The 27804-nt window shown below is 46.0% G+C and overlaps 1 protein-coding gene across 3 annotated transcripts in view; it reads right to left on the reverse strand.

Moving 5' to 3' along the window:
- Positions 1 to 27181, reverse strand: part of RAPH1 (Ras association (RalGDS/AF-6) and pleckstrin homology domains 1) — a 191589-nt gene extending 164408 nt beyond the window's left edge. The window contains exon 1 of one of the 3 annotated variants that reach the window (XM_069733659.1): positions 26726 to 27181. The gene's annotated coding sequence lies outside the window, so the exon portion shown is untranslated. The remainder of the gene's footprint in view (positions 1 to 26725) is intronic. The other 2 variants (XM_069733660.1, XM_069733661.1) reach the window with 2 other exon arrangements.
- Between the last annotated feature and the right edge of the window lie 623 nt (positions 27182 to 27804).

Raw genomic sequence — 27804 nt, forward strand, 5'->3', positions numbered from 1 at the left:
AAAACCTGGGTGCGCCTTATAGTCCGGTGCGTCTTATAGTCCAAAAAATACGGTACTTATTTCAAACTTATCTGTTGAAAAGATTCTCATTAATGAAAGTGGCTTTAGCACAATACAGATTGCCGCATTCTTACAGCACAGGACATCTTATTTGCATCTAGGGTCTAAGGGGTAAGGTTTCTCCTTATGGAGAGTGACATACCAGCTGGCTTGTCAAGGTAAGGAGGCGTATTCACTGTGCAATGCTCCTCTGGGAAATTAAATATGCAAATTGCCTCTTCTGAGGAAAAGAGGATTTAAACTCTATAGTGCTGTTGGAAGTAGCGATCCTACAAGTCACAATCAACCCTTTAAACGAGTCGTGTAATATGACTTAGGATAAAAGCCAAATCAGTATCTCAATTCGCAGACACGGTGTTTCGGGCTGTTGGCCCTCGTCAGTGCGAAGCATGAGAACTAATTTGGCTAGGTGAGAGGCTCTGGACAGGGGTCTAAGGGGTAAGGTTTCTCCTTGCGGAGAGTGACATACCATCTCTGGCTTGTCAAGGTAAGGAGGCTTAAGGTACCGTCACACTGAACGATATCGCTAGCGATCCGTGACGTTGCAGCGTCCTGGCTAGCGATATCGTTCAGTTTGACAGGCAGCAGCGATCAGGATCCTGCTGTGCCATCGTTGGTTGGAGCAGAAAGTCCAGAACTTTATTTCGTCGCAGGGCCGTGCTTAGTAACCCGATGTTTACCCTGGTTACCAGCGTAAAAGTTAAAAAAACAAACACTACATACTTACCTTCTGTCCCCGGCGCTGTGCTTTCCTGCACTGGCTGTGAGCGCCGGCCAGCAGGAAAGCACAGCGGTGACATCACCGCTGTGCTTTCCGGCCGCTGTGCTTACACAGCGCAGAGAAGCAGAACGCCGGGGGACAGACAGCGGAAGGTAAGTATGTAGTGTTTGTTTTTTTTAACTTTTACGCTGGTAACCAGGGTAAACATCGGGTTACTAAGCGCGGCCCTGCGCTTAGTAACCCGATGTTTACCCTGGTTAAAGGCATCGTTGGTCGCTGGAAAGCTGTCTGTGTGACAGCTCTCCAGCGACCAAACAGCGACGCTGCAGCGATCGACATCGTTGTCGGTATCGCTGCAGCGTCGCTCAGTCTGAAGGTACCTTAACTCGCCGTGCAATGCTCCTCTGATAAAGTCCTCTTTTCCTCAGAAGAGGCAATTTGCATATTTGCATCTAGTCACGTCTTATTAGTTGCACACATTGCTTCTCTTTACACAGGCAACTATGTCGCCCCCAATGCAGTGAAACACAGGATGGACCACACAGTCCTTTCTCCCCATCCATCTCCCATATTTGTATGAGAAGTGTGGAAATCTAGCAGAGCAAAGACAAGGGATATAAAGCTGCATTCCTGCCGCACCTTATCTCATTCAGTTGCAGTTGAAAAACAATGGTGCACTATGCCCTGGAAGTCAGATCACAGGAACAGCAGCTGTGAGACGGGTGAAGGGCACCACAATGCTCCTGATTCTGCCAGACGCCAGCAGGTCACATTGGCTTGTGGCTTCAGTTTGACAAGGTTTTACATACAGCAAGTGAGGCTTCTAGGTCTGTGCACTGGTGTCATGGTGCGATTACATTATTTATTGCAGAACACACAGTTATCATAATTCTGCATGTGATACATTGTGTGATTAGATTAAAAAGTCTATGGTATCTCAGAACAGCAAACCGCACACCCAATCCTGGAGCCCTGTACTATATGCAACATGGAAAATGCTGCACCCATCCTGAGATTGCCCATCCACTAAGGCTGAAATGCTGCACCCATCCCGAGATTGCCCATTCACTAAGGCTGAAATGCTGCACTAATCCAGAGATTGCCCATCCACTTAAGGCCCCTTCACACTAAGCGACGCTGCAGCGATACCGACAACGATCCGGATCGCTGCAGCGTCGCTGTTTGGTCGCTGGAGAGCTGTCACACAGACCGCTCTCCAGCGACCAACGATGCCGGTAACCAGGGTAAACATCGGGTAACTAAGCGCAGGGCCGCGCTTAGTAACCCGATGTTTACCCTGGTTACCATGCTAAAAGTAAAAAAAAACAAACACTAGATACTTACCTACAGCCGTCTGTCCTCCAGCGCTGTGCTCTGCTTCTCTGCTCTCCTCCTGTACTGGCTGTGAGCCGGAAAGCAGAGCGGTGACGTCACCGCTCTGCTTTCCGGCTCACAGCCAGTACAGGAGGAGAGCAGAGCACAGCGCTGGAGGACAGACGGCTGTAGGTAAGTATGTAGTGTTTGTTTTTTTTTACTTTTAGCATGGTAACCAGGGTAAACATCGGGTTACTAAGCGCGGCCCTGCGCTTAGTTACCCGATGTTTACCCTGGTTACCAGTGAAGACATCGCTGGATCGGTGTCACACACGCCGATCCAGCGATGTCTCCAGGGAGTCCAGCGACGAAATAAAGTTCTGGACTTTGTTCAGCGACCAACGATCTCCCAGCAGGGGCCTGATCGTTGGTCGCTGTCACACAGAACGATTTCATTAACGATATCGTTGCTACGTCACAAATAGCAACGATATCGTTAACAATATCGTTATGTGTGAAGGTACCTTAAGGCTCAAATGCTGCACCAATCCCGAGATTGCCCATTCACTAAGGCTGAAATGCTGCACCAATCCCGAGATTGCCCATTCACTAAGGCTGAAATGCTGCACCAATCCTGAGATTGCCCATCCACTAAGGCTGAAATGCTGCACCAATCCCGAGATTGCCCATCCACTAAGGCTGAAATGCTGCACCAATCCCAAGATTGCCCATTCACTAAGGCTGAAATGCTGCACCAATCCCGAGATTGCCCATCCACTAAGGCTCAAATGCTGCACCAATCCTGAGATTGCCCATCCACTAATGCTGAAGTGCTGCACCAATCCAGAGATTGCCCATCCACTAAGGATGAAATGCTGCACCAATCCCGAGATTGCCCATTCACTAAGGCTGAAGTGCTGCACCAATCCCGAGATTGCCCATCCACTAAGGCTGAAATGCTGCACCAATCCCGAGATTGCCCATTCACTAAGGCTGAAATGCTGCACCAATCCCGAGATTGCCCATCCACTAAGGCTGAAATGCTGCACCAATCCCGAGATTGCCCATCCACTAAGGCTGTTATGCTGCACCAATCCCGAGATTGCCCATTCACTAAGGCTGAAATGCTGCACCAATCCCGAGATTGCCCATCCACTAAGGCTGAAATGCTGCACCAATCCCGAGATTGCCCATTCACTAAGGCTGAAATGCTGCACCAATCCCGAGATTGCCCATCCACTAAGGCTGAAATGCTGCACCAATCCCGAGATTGCCCATCCACTGAGGCTGAAATGCTGCACCAATCCCGAGATTGCCCATCCACTAAGGCTGAAATGCTGCACCAATCCCGAGATTGCCCATCCACTAAGGCTGAAATGCTGCACCAATCCCGAGATTGCCCATCCACTAAGGCTGTTATGCTGCACCAATCCGGAGATTGCCCATTCACTAAGGCTGAAATGCTGCACTAATCCTGAGATTGCCCATCCACTAAGGCTGAAATGCTGCACCAATCCCAAGATTGCCCATCCACTAAGGCTGAAATGCTGCACCAATCCCAAGATTGCCCATCCACTAAGGCCTCTTTCACACTTCCATCTTTTCAGATCCGTCGATTTTTGAGAATGCAGGATCCTGCATTTTACCATAGACTTGTATTAGTGAAGGATGGCCATCCGTTGTGCACTGGATCCATTGTAAAATAGAGGTCCGTCGTGCAGAGAAAACGTTCATTGTAACGTTTTTTGCACACGTCGGAAAATCGGTCAGCAACGCATCCTGCGCTGCCCGTCGTCGGCTACAATGGAAGCCTATGTATGCAGGATCCGTCGTTGACCGTCACACACTGGAATCCAGCGACGGATCCAGTTTTTCCCTTCTGAGCATGCCCGGAAGGATTTTCAAGTCCGGGAAAGTCAGTCTCTCTCTCATTTGAATTCCGGAAATTTTCCCCTTGACAAATCCGAACGACTCATCCGTCATTTTACAGGATCCGTCGCACACGTTTTTCGCTATTTTCATGGCGTCCGTTGATACATCATTTCACTGCATGTCGACGGAAACCAAAAAAACGCAAGTGTGAAAGTAGCCTAAGGCTGAAATACTGCACCCATCTGGAGATTGCCCCTGCACCTTAAGCAGCATTCACATATGTTTCCATTCTATGTACAGTTATATGAAAAAGTTTGGGCACCCCTATTAATCTTAAGCTTAATGTTTTATAAAAATTGTTTTGTTTTTTTTTGCAACAGCTATTTCAGTTTCATATATCTAATAACTGTTGGACACAGTAATGTTTCTGCCTTGAAATGAGGTTTATTGTACTAACAGAAAATGTGCAATCTGCATTCAAACAAAATTTGACAGGTGCATAAGTATGGGCACCCTTATTTTCTTGTTTTAAATACCCCTACCTACTTTTTACTGACTTACTAAAGCACTTTTTTTGTTTTCTAACCTCATTGAGCTTTGAACTTCATAGCCAGGTGTATGCAATCATGAGAAAAGCTACTTAAAGTGGCAACTTGCAAGTTGTTCTCCTGTTTGAATCTCCTCTGAAGAGTGGCATCATGGGCTCCTCAAAACAACTGTCTAATAATCTGAAAACAAAGATTATTCAACATAGCTGTTCAGGGGAAGGATACAAAAAGCTGTCTCAGAGATTTAACCTGTCAATTTCCACTGTAAGGAACATAGTAAGGAAATGGAAGAACACAGGTACAGTTCTTGTTAAGGCCAGAAGTGGCAGGCCAAGAAAAACATCAGCAAGGCAGAGAAGAAGAATGGTGAGATCAGTCAAGGACAATCCTCAGACCACCTCCAGAGAGCTGCAGCATCAACTTGCTGTGCAGATGGTGTCACTGTGCATCGGTCAACTATACAACGCACTTTGCACAAGGAGAAGCTGTATGGGATAGTGATGTGAAAGAAGCCGTTTCTGCAAGCACGCCACAAACAGAGTCGGCTGAGATATGCAAAAGCACATTTGGAGAAGCCATTTTTGGGGGGAAGAAGGTCCTGTGGACTGATGAAGCCAAGATTGAGTTGTTTGGTCATACAAAAAGGCGTTATGTATGGCGGCCAAAAAACACAGCATTCCAAGAAAAACACTTGCTACCCACAGTAAAATTTGGTGGAGGTTCCATCATGCTTTGGGGCTGTGTGGCCAATGCCAGGACCGGGAATCTTGTTAAAGTTGAGGGATGCATGTATTCCTCTCAGTATCAGCAGATTCTTGACAATAATGTTCATGAATCAGTGACAAAGTTGAAGTTACGAAGGGGATGGATCTTTCAGCAAGACAATGATCCAAAACACCGCTCCAAATCTACTCAGGCATTCATGCAGAGGAACAATTACACTGTTCTGGAATGGCCATCCCAGTCCCCAGACCTGAATATCATTGAACATCTGTGGGATCATTTGAAGAGGGCTGTCCATGCTCGGCGACCATCAAACTTAACTGAACTGGAATTGCTTTGTAAAGAGGAATGGTCAAAAATACCTTCATCCAGGATCCAGGAACTCATTAAAAGCTACAGGAAGCGACTAGAGGCTGTTATTTTTGCAAAAGGAGGATCTACTAAATATTAATGTCACTTTTCTAGTGAGGTGCCCATACTTATGCACCTGTCAAATTTAGTTTGAATGCAGATTGCACATTTTCTGTTAGTACAATAAACCTAATTTCAAGGCAGAAACATTACTGTGGCCAACAGTTATTAGATATATGAAACTGAAATAGCTGCTGCTGCAAAAAAAAACAATTTTTATAAAACATTAAGCTTAAGATTAATAGGGGTGCCCAAACTTTTTCATATAACTGTATATATAATAAACAATTTTCACAATAGCCACTGGGCCTTTTCTCAGACCCCTACTTCCGGTCCTTTCAGGAAGAGTTTTCAGAAGCCTCATTATCATCAGAGGTAGGATTACAATGAGATGTTTATATATAGCGGATAACACTGGATCCACCATTCACAATAGGTGATGTCACGCTGACCCTGCTCCCCTTCCCTTTGCTCACACTTTTTAAATGGCTCAATATAAAAGATGGGGTCTGAGTCAGTCACTGCTAATGTGTATGCCGATTTCCTAAAAGAACAGGGAATAGGAGTCTAGAATTGCCATTGAACACAGTAAAAAATACAATTCCTATTCATTTTTTTTAAAGCTTTTCAGAAATTGACCTACTGCTTAAAATCAGACGTATTCCTTTTAATAAAAAGTATTGCTATAATACATTGTTAAATTGGCCAGGTTCACACAAGGTTTGAGCCGCTGATAGAAGGCGTCTGTAATTTTCAATCCAATGGAAATCAGGTCACAGATCCATTTCCTGCACAATTTATGTTTTTTGCTTCTATACTAGAACAGAAGACAGAACACGGTACGCTGGTGTGAACTAAGCCCAAAGAGCGCAGCCCAGAAGCCCCACTCACACCATTTTGTAGAGTGATATAAGAACGTTTGTGTACACATCTCACTCCACCCAACATATGCACTCTGTGCACGGATAAGGTATGGGAGGCAGCCAGCAGCTTTCTTCAAAGTGATGAGAAAGGGGTTTCAATTCAGCAAAGCCAATTAAAAGAAAAAAAAATGTTTTTTTGTAAATTAATTAAAATACACTGTGTGCAGAATTATTAGGCAAGTTGTATTTTGATCACATAATACTTTTCATACATGTTGTCCTACTCCAAGCTGTTCAGGCTTGAGAGCCAACTGCCAATTAAGTAAATCAGGTGATTGCATCTCTGTAATGAGGAGGGGTGTTGTCTAATGACATCAAACCCCTATATAAGGTGTGCGTAATTATTAGGCAACTTCCTTTCCTTTTGCAAAATGGGTCAGAAGAGAGATTTGACGGGCTCTGAAAAGTCCAAAATTGTGAGATGTCTTGCAGAGGGATGCAGCAGTCTTGAAATTGCCAAACTTTTGAAGTGTGATCACCAAACAATCAAGCGTTTCATGGCAAATAGCCAACAGGGTCGCAAGAAGCGGGGTGGGCAAAAAAGGCGCAAAGTAACTGCCCATGAATTGAGGAAAATCAAACGTGAAGCTGCCAAGATGCCATTTGCCACTAGTTTTGCCATTTTTCAGAGCTGCAACGTTACTGGAGTAACAAAAAGCACAAGGTGTGCAATACTCAGGGACATGGCCAAGGTAAGGAAGGCTGAAAAACGACCACCTTTGAACAAGAAACATAAGATAAAATGGCAAGACTGGGCCAATAACTATCTTAAGACTGACTTTTCAAAGGTTTTATGGACTGATGAAATGAGTGACTCTTGATGGGCCAGATGGATGGGCCAGAGGCTGGATCAGTAAAGGGCAGAGAGCTCCACTCCGACTCAGCGCCAGCAAGGTGGAGGTGGGGTACTGGTATGGGCTGGTATCATCAAAGATGAACTGGTGGGACCTTTCCGGGTTGAGGATGGAGTGAAGCTCAATTCCCAGACCTACTGCCAGTTTCTGGAAGACAACTTCATCAAGCAGTGGTACAGGAAGAAGTCGGTATCGCTCAAGAAAAACATTATTTTCATGCAGGACAATGCTCCATCACATGCCTCCAACTACTCCACAGCGTGGCTGACCAGTAAAGGTCTCAAAGAAGAAAAAAATAATGACATGGCCCCCTTGTCACCTGATCTGAACCCCATAGAGAGCCTGTGGTCCCTCATAAAATGTGAGATCTACAGGGAGGGAAAACAATCCACCTCTCGGAACAGTGTCTGGAGGCTGTGGTGGCTGCTGCACGCAATGTTGATCGCAAACAGATCAAGCAACTGACAGAATCTATGGATGGAGGCTGCTGAGTGTCATCATAAAGAAAGGGGGCTATATTGGTCACTAATTTTTTGGGGGGGTTTGTTTTTGCATGTCAGAAATGTTTATTTCTACATTTTGTACAGTGATATTGGTTTACCTGGTGAAAATAAACAAGTGAGATGGGAATATATTTGGTTTTTATTAAGTTGCCTAATAATTCTGCACAGTAATAGTTACCTGCACAAACAGATATCCTCCTAAGATAGCCAAATCTAAAAAAAAAAAAAACCACCCCAACTTCCAAAAATATTAAGCTTTGATATTTATGAGTCTTTTGGGTTGAATGAGAACATAGTTTTTGATCAATAATAAAAATAATCCTCTAAAATAAAACTTGCCTAATAATTCTGCACGCAGTGTAGTAGCAAGGGCATAGGACAATACTGACGCGTTTTGAGTCTAGCAGAATGTTAATTGTAGATTTGTAATTAAGAGTCTGCTAGACTCGAAACGCGTTAGATGCTTAAGAATATTCCACGCACTCTGATGTTCTGGGGCGCACAGTTGTCACGGGAATCTGCTCTAAAATCCCACATTTCCACAATGTCGAGCGTCTTCCCACGCATGTGCAGTGATGAGCGTGGTCATAGAGCCCGTGACTTGGAGCGGCTCCCCACGCATGTGCAGTGATGAGCGTGGTCATAGAGCCCGCGACTTGGAGCGGCTCCCCACGCATGCGCAGTGATGAGCGTGGTCATAGAGCCCGTGACTTGGAGCGGCTCCCCACGCATGCGCAGTGATGAGCGTGGTCATAGAGCCCGTGACTTGGAGCGGCTCCAGTGAGTGCACACACAGTCAGTGAAGCTGGGTACATACACAGATTCAGTGCACAGCACTTTTTCTTGAAATGAAGAAGCATACCAGATGCTGACTGAAGACAGATGTGTCGAAAAGGTGATCTGATTAGGTTATTTCATCTATTGTTGCATGCTGCTGTTGAAAATTAGTTTATGAAGAACTAGAGATCAACAATCCTCCAAGAGAAGCTGAGAGAAGACCAATGATCAATGATTTGTCTAGTGAAAATAAATAAAAGTAACCTTCAAAATCCAACCATAAGACAAGTTGATGAGGACCTGGAATCCTAGTGTATGGTCAGTTTAAAAGTAACAGAGCAGCGCTGACCCAATATTTGCAGATCTTGTTTGTTTTTTTTATTTCCCTGTTAGATATAATTATCCTTTAGCGTGCATGAAATCAGGTGTGAGAAATGAAAAAATTCAAAGAAATTCCAAAATCTACTCATCCAGGGAATAAAATGAAAACAGACTCATCTAGGAGAGAGGGATTCCACAATTTGGCTGCCGCGCAAACTGGTCACAGATAGAGCCGCCGACTCCCCCACTGAGACTTTCATTTCACTACCGTTCCTGGCCAAAAGGTAACGTAACGAGCTGTTCATTTTCAATAAACATATCGTTTCCCTTTCCCCCCCACTGTCTGCACCACCTCTCTGGCCGTAATCAAGAAATTCTCACTCAGAAGTGTTCATCTGGAAATAAATGCAAATTAGTGGCCGCCATATAAACACATCACAATATCCGAGCTGCCAATTACCACTGCGAAATGGAACAAAGACAGAAAATAAGACGACGTATTAAAAAAAACATTTCATGGGAAGAACAACTTACATGTTTAAAACTTTACTACCATGAGACACTATAAAATATATCACAAAAAAAAAAAACCTAGTGCCACAAAATTACAGTATACATCATCTGCCATTACTTCCTATTATGGTGGGACCGCTCTAACTGTAAATAATCCTTTCCTATTTAGAGGCTGGTGCGCTAAATCCTTTATAGCACCCTGCTACTCAGCTTCCCCGAAATCCTGAATGCCATCTTAATGTGCCACTGCCCTCACAGTTTTACATTTACCACTTATCTTCTATATTCCCATTACCCACGTTCTCGAATTCTTTCCTATAAAAGGATGATAACTTGGAAGAACACTAGGAATTTAGACCCGTGCAGAATCGAGCTCCCCAGCCCCCAAACCCATGTCACTTTGCACGTCACTGAAAAGAATCAATGGTTGCAATATTGGACTGGACATTTCTCTGAGTGCTGCGGAGGGTCCCAGATGGTGAGAAGGACGGCTGTGGACTCCCTCTTCTAAAGAAGCAAGCGAGGTCACAGCACAGAGAGGAACAGCAATTTTCAGATAGATTTCTATGCTTTTTTTTTTATAAATGTGCCCACAGATATTCATTTTTCTGTTGGCAGAGTCCAGGAAAACAGTAGGAGCCACTGTAGATCTTCTGACCACGGGCACAGAGGACGGCGTGGGGCGTCTGAGCGCAATGTTGAATTTTATGACAATGACCACAGTCACTCACAGCAGATGAGTTTATCCGAACACACTGATTAGGGCGACTGATGGAAATTGCCAGCTAAATAACATTTCTGTACAAATCTACGGCCAGAGTCACACATCCATGTTTCATGTCTTTATTCTCCTGATCCGAACTCGACAGCCTCACTTATGAATATGAGACAGTCTAGTTTGGATCAGGAGACCCTCGCCCGGTCAGGCGGCACAGTCCATAATCAGACTTGAAAACAAGAGGGAGAGAATTGGCTTTAGTGTATGTTCACATGACTGACGTCTCCACATATGTGAAAAAAGGCCCGAATATTCTGATCAGTTTTCTTGCACCTGGAGAAAAAAAAAAAAAAAAGTACGGTATCTCCTCCACCTTTCCCTTTACGTTAGTCTGTGAAAATCAGACTATAATAGTAATAATAAATAATAATTTTATTTATATAGCGCCAACATATTCCGCAGACTGCGCTCTGATGTCATCCTAATGTGGTCGATTTTTATTTACGGACCCAAAGGCAATTTTCATCCGACCCTCGGATCAAAGTCGGACTAGTCTTCAATTTTTTTCTGCGGACCACTCAGTCCTAGGAAAATGAAAATCCATCATGTGTACAGCATGGGTACGAGTGCTATCCGTGAAAACCACAGATAGCAATCATCCGAGGAAAAGCGGTGGTGTGCCCAGCCCTCAGATATCCCATCTCTGCTTTCATACCCGAGATGTGAAGTTCTGCTCATCACCCAGAGGCAAAAACAGACGTGCGCTCACATGCAGAGGCTGCTGCGCGGCCAGAACTTGCCACAACCCTGTGCCGCCTGCAGTCTTTTCACTGCTTTCTTGCACAATCACTCAAATATGTAGGAAACACCTGATCGTCGTGGCTTCATTCATTGCCTTGCAGGTGAGAAAAGCCGTTTCCCTGCATAACTGAGTGATTGTGCAAGAAAGTAGTGAAAAGACTAGAGTGGCAGATGCTGCGGCATATTTAGGGCACAGCGTGGCCTGTGTGTGAACGCTGCCCAATACAAGTGTGGTTCTGCACAGGAAACGGTTGTCAGTTTGATAATTGGGCCGTACGATGACACCGCTGCAGCTGCTTTGTGTGAACCTATGTGATTATTTATGAGGAAGATCTGATGCATCCCCTAGAAGTAACATTACTTAAACAGATCATCTCTGGGTCAAACAGATCTACAGCACGATGCATTTTGATGAGTTTTACACTCACAAATGTGTTGATCTGGCAGTTCGGTGACCCGCGGTTGTAGTAAATCTGCGAGGTTAACGGATGGATGTTGCCATTTATATTAGTTGTGAAATTCAGATGCTACACAGAGAACAAAGCCTTTACAGACACATCAAAGGCCGAGCGGCCAGGAAGTGCTAGAGAGTGGCCATACAAAAGATGGACTTATTAGCATTCTCTGTAGAAAACAGAGCGCACAAACTGGAGGCCCAAACAAGGGCCCCTACTACATCAGGAGGCGCGGAGGAGCTGAAAATACTATAATCGGGTTAAGTCAAAGTCATAAAAACCTGACGACAATAGGAAGCTTTCATAGAGGCATAATCTAATTCTGCACACTGCATTACGGGCTCACCCATTCATAGCAAGCTCCAGCCATTGACTCCATTGTGTCTGCGTCCTTCCGTCAGTGCGTAATACACACCGATGACACTGCGGTAGGGTGATATCCATGTGAAAACGTGACCGGCACAGGCTGGAGTCACATGTGCCCATTCCTTTACCACCTGATATATAATGATGTGTATACACTTCGTTGCCTTACAGACACTTCAGGACTAGCACTGTAGGCTTCTGGCTACTGTCTATGGCAGCCCTATCAATGAGTCCAGAAGCCATTGAATCAAACCACACAAATCCTGAACAAGTTATTGGAGGACAACTGAACGCCAGGACGGACAGAAACCGGACACATGGAGCAGCCTTCTGCAGACCATGGGTGTCTACACTAGATAACACACCGTCCATTTACCTTTAAAGCGAAACTGTAATAGTTTTTTTGTTTCAAATTATGAAGATATCATAAAATTGAGAAAAGACCTCGATTTCAGCGACAGGTGACTTGCTGAAGTTTTGGTAAACCCACTGCAGCTCTGCTAGTTCTCTCGATGGCTCAGCCCCATCGTCCCTGCACCGCTGTGCATAGGAGGAAGCTGCCCATCAGCAGTAGTGGGAGGATGGTTTGGGGAGAGGTGCATTGATAGGCGATACTCCGGAATATTGAAGGCTACAGAGAAGGAGCTAGTCATTCAGAAGATTCAAGAGCTGCAGCAGATGAAATCATTTTATCAAAACTACAGCAAGTAGCCCAGGTTGTGGCCCAGCATTACACAGTCCGTGTCCCTAGAATAACCTGGTGACAGTCGCCTTCATCAGATAGGACCCCGCTGAGTGTGCTTGTGTTCTACATAGAGATAGGGAAGAAAGCCACTGCCAAACACTCCAGAAGGATCGGGTATTGAAATGCAACAGGCTTGATCCATCCTTACCCCGATATCATCCATCGGGGAGTTGGGAGGTCTCACTGACATCAGATGGTTCTGCTGAAAATGGTGTTTGGCAGACGTACGTTTAATGTGTAGAGACAAAGCCTTTTAGATCTGATGGCCTCTCCTGAGGACCGTCTCAATATTCGCTCAGTGGGGGCAGATTCTCGTCATCCCCAGTGATCAGCGGTGTGACGTGTACATCAGGCTGCCAGCGGTACATTTAGCTGTGGTATTGCATCATTGTCCCATTCGAGTCCTATGCCCCAGTGATCTGAGGCTATGTTCACACTTTGCGTTGTCCTTCTGCGGGTTCTCCTGCAGCGGATTTGATAAATCTGCAGGGCAAAACAACTGCGGTTCTCCCTGCAGATTTATCGCGGTTTGTTCCGCGTTTTCCGCTGCGGGTTTCCGCCTATACTATTGATGCTGCATATGCAGCAATATGCAGTATCAATAGTAATGTTAAAAATAATAAAAATTGGTTATACTCACCCTCTGACGTCCCAATCTCCTCGACGCTGTACCCGGCGGTCCGGTTCCAAAGATGCTGTGCGAGAAGGACCCTTCGTGACGTCACGGTCATGTGACCGCGACGTCACCGCAGGTCCTGGTCGCACAGCAACTCTGACCGGACGGCCGCGTGCAGCGCTGAAGACTTCAGAGGGTGAGTATAACATGATTTTTTATTTTTTAACCCCAAATATGGTTCCCAGGGCCTGGAGGAGAGTCTCCTCTCCTCCACCCCGGGTAGGAACCGCACATTATCCGCTTACTTCCCGCAACGTGGGCACAGCCCCATGCGGGAAGTAAGCGGTTCAATGTATTCCTATGGGTGCAGAATCGCAACGATTCTGCACAAAGAAGTGACATGCTGCGGGTTGTAAACCGCTGCGTTCCCGCGCGGTTTTTCCCGCAGCATGTGCACAGCGGTTTGCGGTTTCCATAGGGTTTACATGTTACTGTAAACGCTATGGAAACTGCTGCGGACCCGCAGCATCAAAATCGCGGCGGTTCCGCGGTAAAAACCGCAAAGTGTGAATATAGCCTAATACTGATGGCTGATCCTAAAGGTACCTTCACACTCAGCAACTTTACAACGAGAACGACAACGATCTGTGACGTTGCAGCGTCCTGGATAGCGATCTCGTTGTGTTTGACACACAGCAGCTATCTGGATCCTGCTGTGCCATCGCTGGTCGGAGCTAGAAGTCCAGAACTTTATTTGGTCGTCAGGTCGACGTGTATCGTCGTGTTTGACAGCAAAAGCAACGATGCCAGCAACGTTTTACATGGAGCTAACAACCAGCTACAACGATAAGTGAGTCGCCGTTACGTCACTGGATCACTCCTGCATCGTTCTGGAGCTGCTGTGTTTGACGTCTCTACAGCGACCTAAACAGCGACGCTGCAACGATCGGCTCGTTGACTATATCGCTGCAGCGTCGCTGAGTGTGACGGTACCTTAAGGCTAGGATCAGTATTAAAAGCCTGTGTAACCTGTAGAGCTATTGACCTTAACCCCTTCATGACCCAGCCTATTTTCACCTTAAAGACCTTGCCGTTTTTTGCAATTCTGACCAGTGTCCCTTTATGAGGTAATAACTCAGGAACGCTTCAACGGATCCTAGCGGTTCTGAGATTATTTTTTCGTGACATATTGGGCTTCATGTTAGTGGTAAATTTAGGTCAATAAATTCTGCGTTTATTTGTGATAAAAACGGAAATTTGGCGAAAATTTTGAAAATTTCACAATTTTCACATTTTTAATTTTTATTCTGTTAAACTAGAGAGTTATGTGACACAAAATAGTTAATAAATAACATTTCCCACATGTATACTTTACATCAGCACAATTTTGGAAACAAAATTTTTTTTTGCTAGGAAGTTATAAGGGTTAAAATATGACCAGCGATTTCTCATTTTTACAACGAAATTTACAAAACCATTTTTTTAGGGACCACCTCACATTTGAAGTCAGTTTGAGGGGTCTATATGGCTGAAAATACCCAAAAGTGACACCATTCTAAAAAATGCTCACCTCAAGGTACTCAAAACCACATTCAAGAAGTTTATTAACCCTTCAGGTACTTCACAGCAGCAGAAGCAACATGGAAAGAAAAAATTAACATTTAACTTTTTAGTCACAAAAATTATATTTTAGCAACTATTTTTTTATTTTCCCAATGGTAAAAGGAGAAACTGAACCACGAAAGTTGTTGTCCAATTTGTCCTGAGTACGCTGATACCTCATATGTGGGGGTAAACCACCGTTTGGGCGCACGGCAGGGCTTGGAAAGGAAGGAGCGCCATTTGACTTTTTGAATGAAAAATTGGCTCCACTCTTTAGCGGACACCATGTCATGTTTGGAGAGCCCCCCGCGTGCCTAAAAATTGGAGCTCCCCCACAAGTGACCCCATTTTGGAAACTAGACGCCCCAAGGAACTTATCTAGATGCCTAGTGAGCACTTTAAACCCTCAGGTGCTTCACAAATTGATCCGTAAAAATGAAAAAGTACTTTTTTTTCACAAAAAAATTCTTTTAGCCTCAATTTTTTCATTTTCACATGGGCAACAGGATAAAATGGATCCTAAAATTTGTTGGGCAATTTCTCCTGAGTACACTGATACCTCACATGTAGGGGTAAACCACTGTTTGGGCACATGGTAAAGCTCGGAAGGGAAGGAGCGCCATTTGACTTTTTGAATGGAAAATTAGCTCCAATTGTTAGCGGACACCATGTCGCCTTTGCAGAGCCCCTGTGTGCCTAAACATTGGAGCTCCCCCACAAGTGACCCCATTTTGGAAACTAGACCCCCCAAGGAACTTATCTAGATGCATATTGAGCACTTTAAACCCCCAGGTGCTTCACAGAAGTTTATAACGCAGAGCCATGAAAATAAAAAATAATTTTTCTTTCCTCAAAAATGATTTTTTAGCCTGGAATTTCCTATTTTGCCAAGGGTAATAGGAGAAATTGGACCCCAAATGTTGTTGTCCAGTTTGTCCTGAGTACGCTGATACCCCATATGTGGGGGTAAACCACTGTTTGGGCGCACGGCAGGGCTCGGAAGGGAAGGCACGCCATTTGGCTTTTTAAATGGAAAATTAGCTCCAATCATTAGCGGACACCATGTCACGTTTGGAGAGCCCCTGTGTGCCTAAACATTGGAGATCCCCCACAAATGACCCCATTTTGGAAACAAGACCCCCAAAGGAACTAATTTAGATGTGTGGTGGGGACTTTGAACCCCCAAGTGCTTCACAGAAGTTTATAACGCAGAGCCATGAAAATAAAATAAAAAAATATTTTCTCAAAAATGATCTTTTAGCCTGCAATTTTTTATTTTCCCAAGGGTAACAGGAGAAATTTGACCCCAGAAGTTGTTGTCCAGTTTCTCCTGAGTACGCTGATACCCCATATGTGGGGGTAAACCACTGTTTGGGCACATGCCGGGGCTCGGAAGTGAAGTAGTGACGTTTTGAAATGCAGACTTTGATGGAATGCTCTGCAGGCGTCACATTGCATTTGCAGATAGATATGTGGTGAGCACTTTGAACCCCCAAGTGCTTCACAGACGTTTACAACGCAGAGCCGTGAAAATAAAAAATCATTTTTCTTTCCTCAAAAATGATGTTTTAGCAAGCATTATTTTATTTTCACAAGGGTAACAGGAGAATTTGGACCCCAGTAATTGTTGTGCAGTTTATCCTGAGTATGCTGGTACCCCATATGTGGGGGTAAACCACTGTTTGGGCACACGTCAGGGCTCGGAAGTGAGGGAGCACCATTTGACTTTTTGAATACAAGATTGGCTGGAATCAATGGTGGCGCCATGTTGCGTTTGGAGACCCCTGATGTGCCTAAACAGTGGAAACCCCTCAATTCTACCTCCAACACTAACCCCAACACACCCCTAACCCTAATCCCAACTGTAGCCATAACCCTAATCACAACCCTAACCACAACCCTAATTCCAACCTTAACCCTAAGGCTATGTGCCCACGTTGCGGATTCGTGTGAGATTTTTCTGCACCATTTTTGAAAAATCCGTGGGTAAAAGGCACTGCGTTTTACCTGTGGATTTACCGCGGATTTCCAGTGTTTTTTGTGCGGATTTCACCTGCGGATTCCTATTGAGGAAGAGGTGTAAAACGCTGCGGAATCCGCACAAAGAATTGACATGCTGCGGAAAATACAACGCAGCGTTTCCGCGCGGTATTTTCCGCACCATGGGCACAGCGGATTTGGTTTTCCATAGGTTTACTTGGCACATTAGTGTTTCCAGCCATGGCCGATGATATTGCAGCATCGGCCATGGCTGGATTGTAATATTTCACCAGTTTTAATAGGTGAAATATTACAAATCGCTCTGATTGGCAGTTTCACTTTCAACAGCCAATCAGAGCGATCGTAGCCACGGGGGGGTGAAGCCACCTCCCCTGGGCTAAACTACCACTCCCCCTGTCCCTGCAGATCGGGTGAAATGGGAGTTAACCCTTTCACCCGATCTGCAGGGACGCGATCTTTCCATGACGCCACATAGGCATCATGGGTCGGATTGGCACCGACTTTCATGACGCCTACGTGGCGTCATGGGTCGGGAAGGGGTTAAAGCCCACCCATACACAATAGATACCCATAATGGAACGATCATTTGGCTGAGTGCTATGTCTCCCGTGTCCCCCACGCGCAGAGACACTTGGCTGAGTTGAGACCTCTTGTATTTAAACTCCATTGGCAGTGGCTTATCTCTCAGAAAACAGTGGTCAGAAATCCGACGTAACGAATACTGCTCATCTGTCGGAGGGGAGTCCAGAGTCCCCCGATACACATCAGACTGTCTGCCGATCCTGTCAATACGTATAGAGGCCTTAAGGCGCAGTCAGACGGACATATAAATCGGAGCAGGATTGGAGCACAATGCACGGACTGGCCGGAGGCTCTCCCGACCCAAGGTGAGAGCTACATGGACATACATACAGGAGCTCTCATGCTCAGGTCGGGAGAGCTGCCGGTCAGTCCGTGCACTGCGCTCTGAGCCCGCTCGATTTAAACGGCCATCTGACGGTACCCTTAAGAACAAATATATGAAGGACACTGTCATGTCATATATATGCAGTCATTTATGAATGTAGACTTGTGGAAAGCAGATGATGGGACATTCACTGGAACTTCTCACAGATAAGACCAATGCACAAACATGCGCTATCGGACCATATATCTGTAATATTAGGGAATCAGTCACTTCCCTAGGGCTCATCTTTGGGGGCAAACCAGGACAAATTTTCCTTGACTTTGGGGTACAGTTCATGTGGGAATATGAGCATTTGCTGACATGTACACTACAGTTCAAAAGTTTAGGGTCACTTAGAAATTTCCTTATTTTCTAAAGAAAAGCACAGTTTTTTCCAATGAAGCTAACATTAAATGATTCAGAAATACACTCTATACATTGTTAATGTGGTAAATGACTATTCTAGCTGCAAACGTCTGGTTTGTAATGCAATATCTTCATAGGTGTATAGAGGCCCCTTTCCAACAACCATCATTCCAGTGTTTCTATGGTACTTTGTGTTTGCTAACTGTGTAACAAGGCTAATGGATGGTTAAAATACCCTTGAAAACCCTTCTGCAAGTATGTTAGCACAGCTGAAAACAGTTTGGCTGATTAGAGAACCTATAAACCTGACCTTCCTTTGAGCTAGTTGAGAATCTGGGGCATTACATTTGTTGGTTCCATTAAACTCTCAATATGGGCAGAAAAAAAGAACTTTCATGTGAAACTCGACAGTTTATTCTTGTTCTTAGAAATGAAAGCTATTCAATGCAAGAAATTGCCAAGAAACTGAAGATTTCCTACAACGGTGTGTACTACTCCCTTCAGAGAAGAGCACAAACAGGCTCTAACCAGAGTAGAAAGAGAAGTGGGAGGCCCTGCTGCACAACTGAGCAACAAGTCAAGTACATTAGAGTATGTAGTTTGAGAAATCGACGCCTTACAGGTCCTCAACTGGCAGCTTCATTAAATAGTACACACAAAACACAGTGAAGAGGCGACTCCAGGATGCTGGCCTTCAGGGCAGAGTGGCAAAGAAAAAGCCATATCTGAAACTGGCTAATAAAAGGAAAAGATTAATATGGGCAAAAGAACACAGACATTGGACAGGAAGATTGGAAAATAGTGTTATGGACAGACGAATCCAAGTTTGAGGTGGTTGGGTCACACAGAAGAACATTTGTGAAATGCAGAACAACTGAAAATATGCTGAAAGAGTCCCTGACGCCATCTGTCAAGCATGGTGGAGGTAATGTGATAGTCTGGGGTTACTTTGGTGCTGGTAAAGTGGGAGATTTGTACAAGGTAAAATGGATTTTGAATAAGGAAGGCTATCACTCCATTTTGCAACGCCATGGCATACCCTGTGGACAGCGCTTGATTGGAGCCAATTTCATCCTACAACAGGACAATGACCCTACAACAGAACAATGACCCAAAGCACACCTCCAAATTATGCAACAACTATTTAGGGAAGCAGCAGGCAGCTGGTATTCTATCTGTAATGGAGTGGCCAGTGCAGTCACCAGATCTCAACCCCATTGAGCTGTTGTGGAAGCAGCTTGACCGTATGGTACGCTAAAAGTGCCCATCAAGCCAAACCAACTAGTGGGAGGGGCTTCTGGAAGCTTGGGGTGATATTTCTCCAGATTACCTCAGCAAATTAACTGCTAGAATGCCAAAGGTCTGCAATGCTGTAATTGCTGCAAAGGGAGCATTCTTTGACGAAAGCAAAGTTTGAAGGAGAAAATTATTATTTCAAATAAAAATCTTTTTTTCGAATCTTGCCAATGTCTGGACTTTCAGGGTATGTGCACACGTCAGGATTTCTTGCAGAAATTTCCTGACAAAAACCGGACATTTCTGCCAGAAATCCGCATGCGTTTTTTTCGCCTTTTTTCCCAATGCATTAAATAGCGGGAAAAAATGTGAAAAATCCGTAAAATTAATGAACATGCTGCTTTTTTTACCGCGATGCTTTTTTTCGCGGAAAAAAATGCATCATGTGCACAAAAATTGCAGAATGCATTCTAAATGATAGGATGCATATGTCTGCGTTTTTAATGCGTTTTTATCGCGAAAAAACCTGAATGTGTGCACATACCCTTAAATTCATTTGTCAACTCATTTGATTAATAAAAGTATGAGTTTTCATGGAAAACACAAAATTGTGTGGGTGACCCTAAACTTTTGAACGGTAGTGTATATAGGGCATAGCCAGCTTTACACACAGGAAGCCTTTATTGCAATGAAAAAGAAAAAAACAATTATTTTCCAGTAACTTAAATGGAAATTACATCAAATGTTTTACCACTCTGATGTGTTTAACCATTACTTCACTCTACAGAAACTGTGTGGGCACATGCTACACCCACCCGGTGCAATAACGAGTGCGGGGGCCACAGAGGATGTATGACGCAGGGAATCTCTCTTTGGTTTTCTTTCAGTCCCTGTGTCATGGCACTCAGGTCCGGGACTTGGCAATACAAGGTGTAACAGTTTTGCCCGGAGTGTTTCTTTAGGCTTTCAGAAATGAGTGGGGTTTTGTTCTCCTATTGGTTTCTGGGTGACCTGGCAGACCACCAATATGGCTGCCAATTCAGCTTCCACAGGAGTAGTGACTCAGTTTTCCCAGGCTCCTGAAAGCCCCATTTATGCAATGAAAAGAGGGTGGGGGGTGTATTACTGCAACAACTAGGCGGATTCACCAATGAGGGGTCTGGGAAACCTTTGTACGTGCTATGACAGTAGCCATATCGAATGTCAATCAGCTTTTCAAGAAGCACAGGCATATAGAAGAGCACAACGGAAGGCGCTTCATGACTTTAGGGGACAACGCTCTCTAGGGTACGGTCACAAACTATTTCTACTGTGGAAAATTCCACTGTGTACTTGTGAAATCCACAGCAGAAATCTGAGGCTGAGCCCTGGATTTCAGTCAGAAGATTTGCAGTTTGTGCCACCAGTTTCTGGGTGGAATCCATTTAGTGAAATGTCATTAATGCTGCCTCCACACATCCGTGTGTCAGGGTCTGAGTATGGACAGCGATGCCCGGACTGTCCGCTGGACGTCTGAACCAAGCTTAACAGCATCATAGGCATTTGTGAGGCAGTCAAGCTCAGGTCAGGAGTCATGCAGACAGTCCGTGCACCACTGTCCGTGCTAGGAATATACAAGGCTGTCAAGATGGGGTTGTGAGTAGAGATAAGAGGAGTAGAGATGAGAGAGTTTGATTGGCTCCCTGCTTACTCAGCAAGCTATAGTGCTTACCGAATAAGCTACAGGGGGAACCCAGTAAGGCTGGTTTCACATTTGCGTTGTTTTTTTTTGCGTTTTTGCGGTAAAAAACGCAAAAAAACCCATGCGTTTTTTCTCTATATTTAACATTAAAAACGCATGCGTTTTTTGCATGCGTTTTGATGCGTTTTTGCAACACATGCGTTTTTTCTCTGCATGCGTTGTGTTGCAGAAATGCAACATGTAGTAATTTTTGCTGCATTTTTTTTGCCGCAAAAAAACGCATGCGTTTTTTCGCGGCAAAAAAACCTATTGATGTCTATGTAAACGCATGCGTTTTTAAGCACATGCGTTTGTTTGCGTTAAAAACGCATGCGTTTTTATTTAAAAAAAAAAACAGGAAACACACTGATATGCCACCCCCCACCATAAAGGTGATAAAGGGATCCTAACCCTAAGGGTACCGTCACACAGTGGCATTTTGATCGCTACGACGGCACGATCCGTGACGCTCCAGCATCGTAACAATATCGCTCCAGCGTTGTAGACTGCTGTCACACTTTGCAATGTACAACGCTGGAGCGATAATTTCATGACGTATGTGCGATGTAGAAGCTGTTGGTTACTATGCGCACATCGTATACAATATCGTGCCCACCTTTGTTACACCATGCGATGATGCCGCCACAGCGGGACACTAGACGACGAAAGAAAGTTTCAAACGATCTGCTACGACGTACGATTCTCAGCGGGGTCCCTGATCGCAGGAGCGTGTCAGACACAGCGAGATCGCTGGAACGTCACGGATATATCACTGGAACGTCACGAATCGTGCCGTCGTAGCGATCAAAATGCCACTGTGTGACGGTACCTTAACTATTTTTGTTTATAGTGGGTTTTTTACTTTATTTTGATGATTGGCAGCTGTCACACATTTCTCAGCATGCGTTTAAAAAACGCAAACGCATGCAAAAACGCATGTAAACGCGTCAAAACGACGCATTTTTTTCACCACATGCAAAAACGCATGCGTCAAAAAAACGCAGCGTTTGCACGCGTTTACATGCGTTTTTTCACCATGCGGTTTTTTTTAAACGCATGCGTTTTGAAACGCAAGTGTGAAACCAGCCTTACATGGAGCGCGCAGGCTTTCCATGCATGGGCTGTGACAGTGACACAACCGCGACACATGCAGCTGTGGAGCCGAACAGCTGATAAGCCGGCGCGCTCCAGGTATCCGGGTTCCCTCTGCAGCTTATTCGGTAAGTGCTATAGCTTGCCTAATAAGCAGTGACCCGATCAAATTTGCTCATCTCTAGTCATGAGTGCCACGGACAGTCTGTGTATCATTGACCAGGGCTTGTTAGGATTGCCACTGGCAGTCCGTGCATCACTGTCCATACAAGGACTGTATGGGGCTGTCAAGTTTGGCTCGGGGTCCCACGGACAGTCTGTGTATCATTGACCAGGGCTTGTTAGGATTGCCACTGGCAGTCTATTCATCACTGTCCATACTAGAACCATATGGGGCTGTTAAGGTTTTCTTAGGCGTCCCGTGGACACTCAGTGCATCACTGTCCATACTAGGACTATGTGAAGCAGGCAAGTTGGGGTCATGAGTATGTATCATTGTCCATACTAGGACCATATGAGGCTGTCAAGATCTCGTTAGGGGTCCCACAGTCTGTGCATCACTGTCCATATTAGGATTGTATGGGGCTGTCAAGTCCAGATAAGGAGCCCCGTAGACAGTTTGGGCATCATTGTCTTTAATAGGACCGCATGGGGTTGCCAAGTTTGTGTTGAAGTCCTGCAGATAATTCATGCATCATTGTCCATACTAGGACCGTAACACACGAACGTGTGCATGTGGTATTAATAAAGCTGTTCTCAGATCTGTTGTGAAGGCATTTGTGGTGCAGGTCCACAGGGGGGACGGGGGGTTTCCAGCACTACAATCCATAAGAAAAACCTAAGTGTAACCGTACCCAAAGCTAAGAAATGTGGGCATTTTGGCCCGTAAGCTGTCAATATAATATCAGGCTCTGCAATTATCATTATAAACCATGAACTATTGCAGCATTTCGGAAATCAGAAAATGATCTACGCTTACGCCAAACCTACAGTCTGACATCAACGTTACACGCGCATGAGCCAAATAGTGCACTGGAGAATTAATAATTGAGGACTGGGAGAGATTGATTGAATCCAGCAGATAGATGAGAAGCAACTGGTCTCCGAGTCCTATCTCAAAGCTGTACAGGATCCTGCATCTGACCTCCAGCGGTCGGAAACCCTGCGGACAGCAGCAACTCTATCACCATTTATTGTTTCATTCTCCTGTAAACTAACTGAAGGGAGAGAAGTCATCCTGGTTTAATACTTTAATCACATGATGATCCATGACCCGCAGTTATAAGTAAAACTAATACTTTCCAGTTTGACTGAAGGGAAGAAGGTTTACTCAGATCTTCATGTTACAACAAGTAGAGCGCTTCAATAAAATGCTAAGTGCAGAATCAGAGAAGTAAAGTCGACGTGTATTTCTAATTGCTTTGTTTCCTTAGGGAATATGAAGCATCATTTATATAGGCCCACAAACGTTCTCCAATGCTTGCCCTGGAGAGCCAGAGGTAATGCTCAAATTGAATCGGAAGAGTCCCCTAAGAGAATAGGCGATGGCCATTAGTATAATCAGTCCAGTCTGTAACTCCGTATCCCCAGGGCAAGACATCATGGAGAGCCAACATTTACATACACCAATAAATAAAGTAATACACAATAATACAATAACGCGTCAGCGTGTCTCCATTCTAGAGACCAAAGGAGTATTGATTGGAGAATGGATTAGATGGACTTGAGATCTTTCGGGATTACCGGTCTTTATCGCTACAGTCATAACCGCGGTTATTACGGGCAATGCAGATGATTAACTGGATGGATTTTCACAAAGAAAAATACAGAACATTTTAGTGATATGGAATAAGGCAAAAATATGGCACCTCTAACACCAATGGAAAACAATCCAAAAACTTCCGGACCAGCAGATGATTTCCAGGATGCGCCAAGCCCTGGTTTATGTCCACAGGATAAACATGTACCAACAGCCCTGGTTACTGTCAGGATTACACACATGACTGTGCAGATGTGGAAAAACGGTGCAAAGTAAGAAAGCTTCCAAAAATAGAAGTGTCAACAGGTTATTTCTATTAAGTAACGAAATACAAAAATGAATGAACAAAAGCAAATGAAATGAATATTTGGTGGAACCACCCGTTGACTTCAAAGCAGCATCAATATTTCTAGATACACTTGTACCCCGTTTTTGAAGGAACGTGGCATGGAGGTTGTTCCAAACATCTTGGAGAACTAACCACAGATCTGTGGATGTCGCGTGTGCAAATTCATCTATCCCCTAATGTAATCCCAGACTGGATGATGAGATCAGTGCTGTACGGGGGCCATAGCATCACTTCCAAGACTCCTTGTTCTTCTTTACATGGAAGATAGTTGTTTTTCATTGTTCTGCTGCAGAATATATTTGGATCCAGTCAAACTTTTCCCTGGATACGTATCTGAATGTATGGTATTTCTCGGCATTAAGGACATCAAGAAATGGGAAACGTTGAGGGCCATAGACACAGTGGTTGACCAAGGAAGACCAAGTGGGGTAGATGAAAGACACATCATGCTTACTTCCCTCCGAATTCGGAAGAAGTCCATCACGGCCATCAGCTCAGAACTGGCAGCCACCACTGGGTCCAGGTTACACCACCCACTGTTCGGAGGAGTCTGGCATTAAGTAGTCTTCCAGGAAGAATTGCAGCTAAAAGCCATATCTTCTACAAGAAAACAAGACTAAGTGACTCAACTATGCATAAAATGCACCAAAACATAGAAACTGGGGTGCAGTTAAGTGACAGAACATGCTCTGGATTTATGAGTCAAAATGTGAAATATTTGGCTCTAACAGAATGCAGTTCTGGAGGGTTGGAGTATGGTACAATGAGGGTCTGCAGGCAACAGTGAAGCATGGTGGAGGGTCCCTGAAAGCCTGGTGCTATTTCAGAAAATGGAGTTGGGGAATTGGTCAGGATTAACGGAATCCTCAATGCTGAGAAATACAGGCAGATACTTATGGACCATGCTATATCATCAGAGAGGCCTTTGCCTCATTATCAGGTCAGTCTGGGATTATGTGAGGAGACAGAAGAATCTGCACAAGCGACATCCACAGAAGAAGATCTGTGGTTAGTTCTCCAAGATGTTTGGAGCGACCTCCCACCAACTTCCTTTGAACACCAGTGAACAAGAGGAACTGAGGCTCTGATGCAATTTTAAAGACACGAGCTGGTCACAGCAAATATTCCTCTGATTTACATTTCTCTTTTGTGCCTCCACTTTGCATTATGCTAATGGGTAGACATAAATCAGTAATACCTGTCTGCTTTTGGAAGTTTCCTACTTTGCTGCATTGTTTCCATATCTGCCTAATTTGCACAGCGCTGTCCATGTACCACAGCCCTGGCCACTGTCAGGTATCCACCCAGGTACCACAGCCCTGGCCACTGTCAGGTATCCACCCAGGTACCACAGCTCTGGCCACTGTCAGGTATCCACCCAGGTACCACAGCCCTGGCCACTGTCAGGTATCCACCCAGGTACCACAGCCCTGGCCACTGTCAGGTATCCACCCAGGTACCACAGCCCTGGCCACTGTCAGGTATCCACCCAGGTACCACAGCCCTGGTCACTGTCAGGTATCCACCCAGGTACCACAGCCCAGGCCACTGTCAGGTATCCACCCAGGCACCACAGCCCTGGCCACTGTCAGGTATCCACCCAGGCACCACAGCCCTGGTCACTGTCAGGTATCCGCCCAGGTACCGCAGCCCTGGCCACTGTCAGGTATCCACCCAGGTACCACAGCCCTGGCCACTGTCAGGTATCCACCCAGGTACCACAGCCCTGGCCACTGTCAGGTATCCACCCAGGTACCACAGCCCTGGCCACTGTCAGGTATCCACCCAGGTACCACAGCCCTGGCCACTGTCAGGTATCCACCCAGGTACCACAGCCCTGGCCACTGTCAGGTATCCACCCAGGTACCACAGCCCTGGCCACTGTCAGGTATCCACCCAGGTACCACAGCCCTGGCCACTGTCAGGTATCCACCCAGGTACCACAGCCCTGGCCACTGTCAGGTATTCACCCAGGTACCACAGCCCTGGCCACTGTCAGGTATTCACCCAGGTACCGCAGCCCTGGCCACTGTCAGGTATCCACACAACCAGGAGGGTGGCAGCCATTGCTGTGAGCTCAGGATGGACCGGCACCGCGGAGGAGATCCGTGCCCGGTGTGTACAGCAGAGCCCGGGGGTTACATAAGTTGTGTCGCCCTGCCGACCACCAGTCGGGACCTCCGTGCAGCCCCGGCAGCAGGTAACATGCAGACCCCAGAGCCGCACATGTGACGGGCGCACCGATGGTAGCAGCCTTCCTCCCTGGACGTGGATGACATCATGGTGCCTGTACAATACGGCCAGTCCCATACATGCACCTCCATGTGCCCACACCCTGCACATCTCCGCACTCCTTCCTTCCAGCAGCCCCCTGTCATGGAGCAGATCTCCCCGGCCCACAGCCCGCTCTCACCTCGGCAGCGGTGTGTTCACAGCCCCGGAATCCTCCTGCCGATCTCCCGGTGCGGCTCCCGGGCACAGCGCGGACACCCGGCGGCCTGTAAGCGTCCCTCAGTGACGGCGGCCCCGGGAGGAGGGGGTGAGGGAGGAGAGGAGATGGAAGGCCCTTCCTTCCGTCCTCCCTCCCGGCTCTAGCCAGGATTTCTCTGCCGGGAATGGTGTGTGCCTCCCGGTGCTCTCAGCGCCTCCTGCCGCGGCCGTGTGCTCCGCTGTGCTCAGTGTATGGCGAGCAGTGCTGCCGGCGTGTGCCTGCCTTCCTGCCGGGACCCTCCCTGGCTGGGTGTGACCGGCTCCATTATTCCTCTCCTGCCTCAGCTCTCCCAGTCATTCCCTCCTGTGCCATCTCCTCCCATTCCTCTGCTCGTCCTCCTCTGCTGATCCTCCTGCTCGTCCTCCTCTGCTCATCTTCCCGCTCGTCCTCCTCTGATTATTCTCCTGCTCGTCCTCCTCTGATCATTCTCCCGCGTGCTCGTCCTCCTCTGATTATTCTCCTGCTCGTCCTCCTCTGCTGATCCTCCTGCTCGTCCTCCTCTGCTCATCTTCCCGCTCGTCCTCCTCTGCTCATCTTCCCGCTCGTCCTCCTCTGCTCATCTTCCCGCTCGTCCTCCTCTGATTATTATCCTGCTCGTCCTCCTCTGATCATTCTCCTGCGTGCTCGTCCTCCTCTGATTATTCTCCTGCTCGTCCTCCTCTGCTGATCCTCCTGCTCGTCCTCCCTCTGGTCATTCTCCTGCTCATCCTCCTCTGATCATTCTCCTGCTTGTCCTCCTCTAGTCATGTTCCCGCTCATCCTCCTGCTGGTCCTCCTCTGATCATTCTCCTGCCGGTCCTCCTCTGCTGATCCTCCTGCTCATCCTCCTCTGTTCATTCTCCTGCTTGTCCTCCTCTGATCATTCTCCTGCTGGTCCTCCTCTGATCATTCTCCTGCTTGTACTCCTCTGATCATTCTCCTGCTCGTCCTCCTCTGATCATTCTCCTACTCCTACTCTGTTCATTCTCCCGTTCGTCATCCTCTGTTCATTCTCCCGCTCG

Source organism: Ranitomeya imitator, chromosome 7, assembly GCF_032444005.1.
Source record: "Ranitomeya imitator isolate aRanImi1 chromosome 7, aRanImi1.pri, whole genome shotgun sequence".
NCBI lineage: Eukaryota > Metazoa > Chordata > Amphibia > Anura > Dendrobatidae > Ranitomeya > Ranitomeya imitator.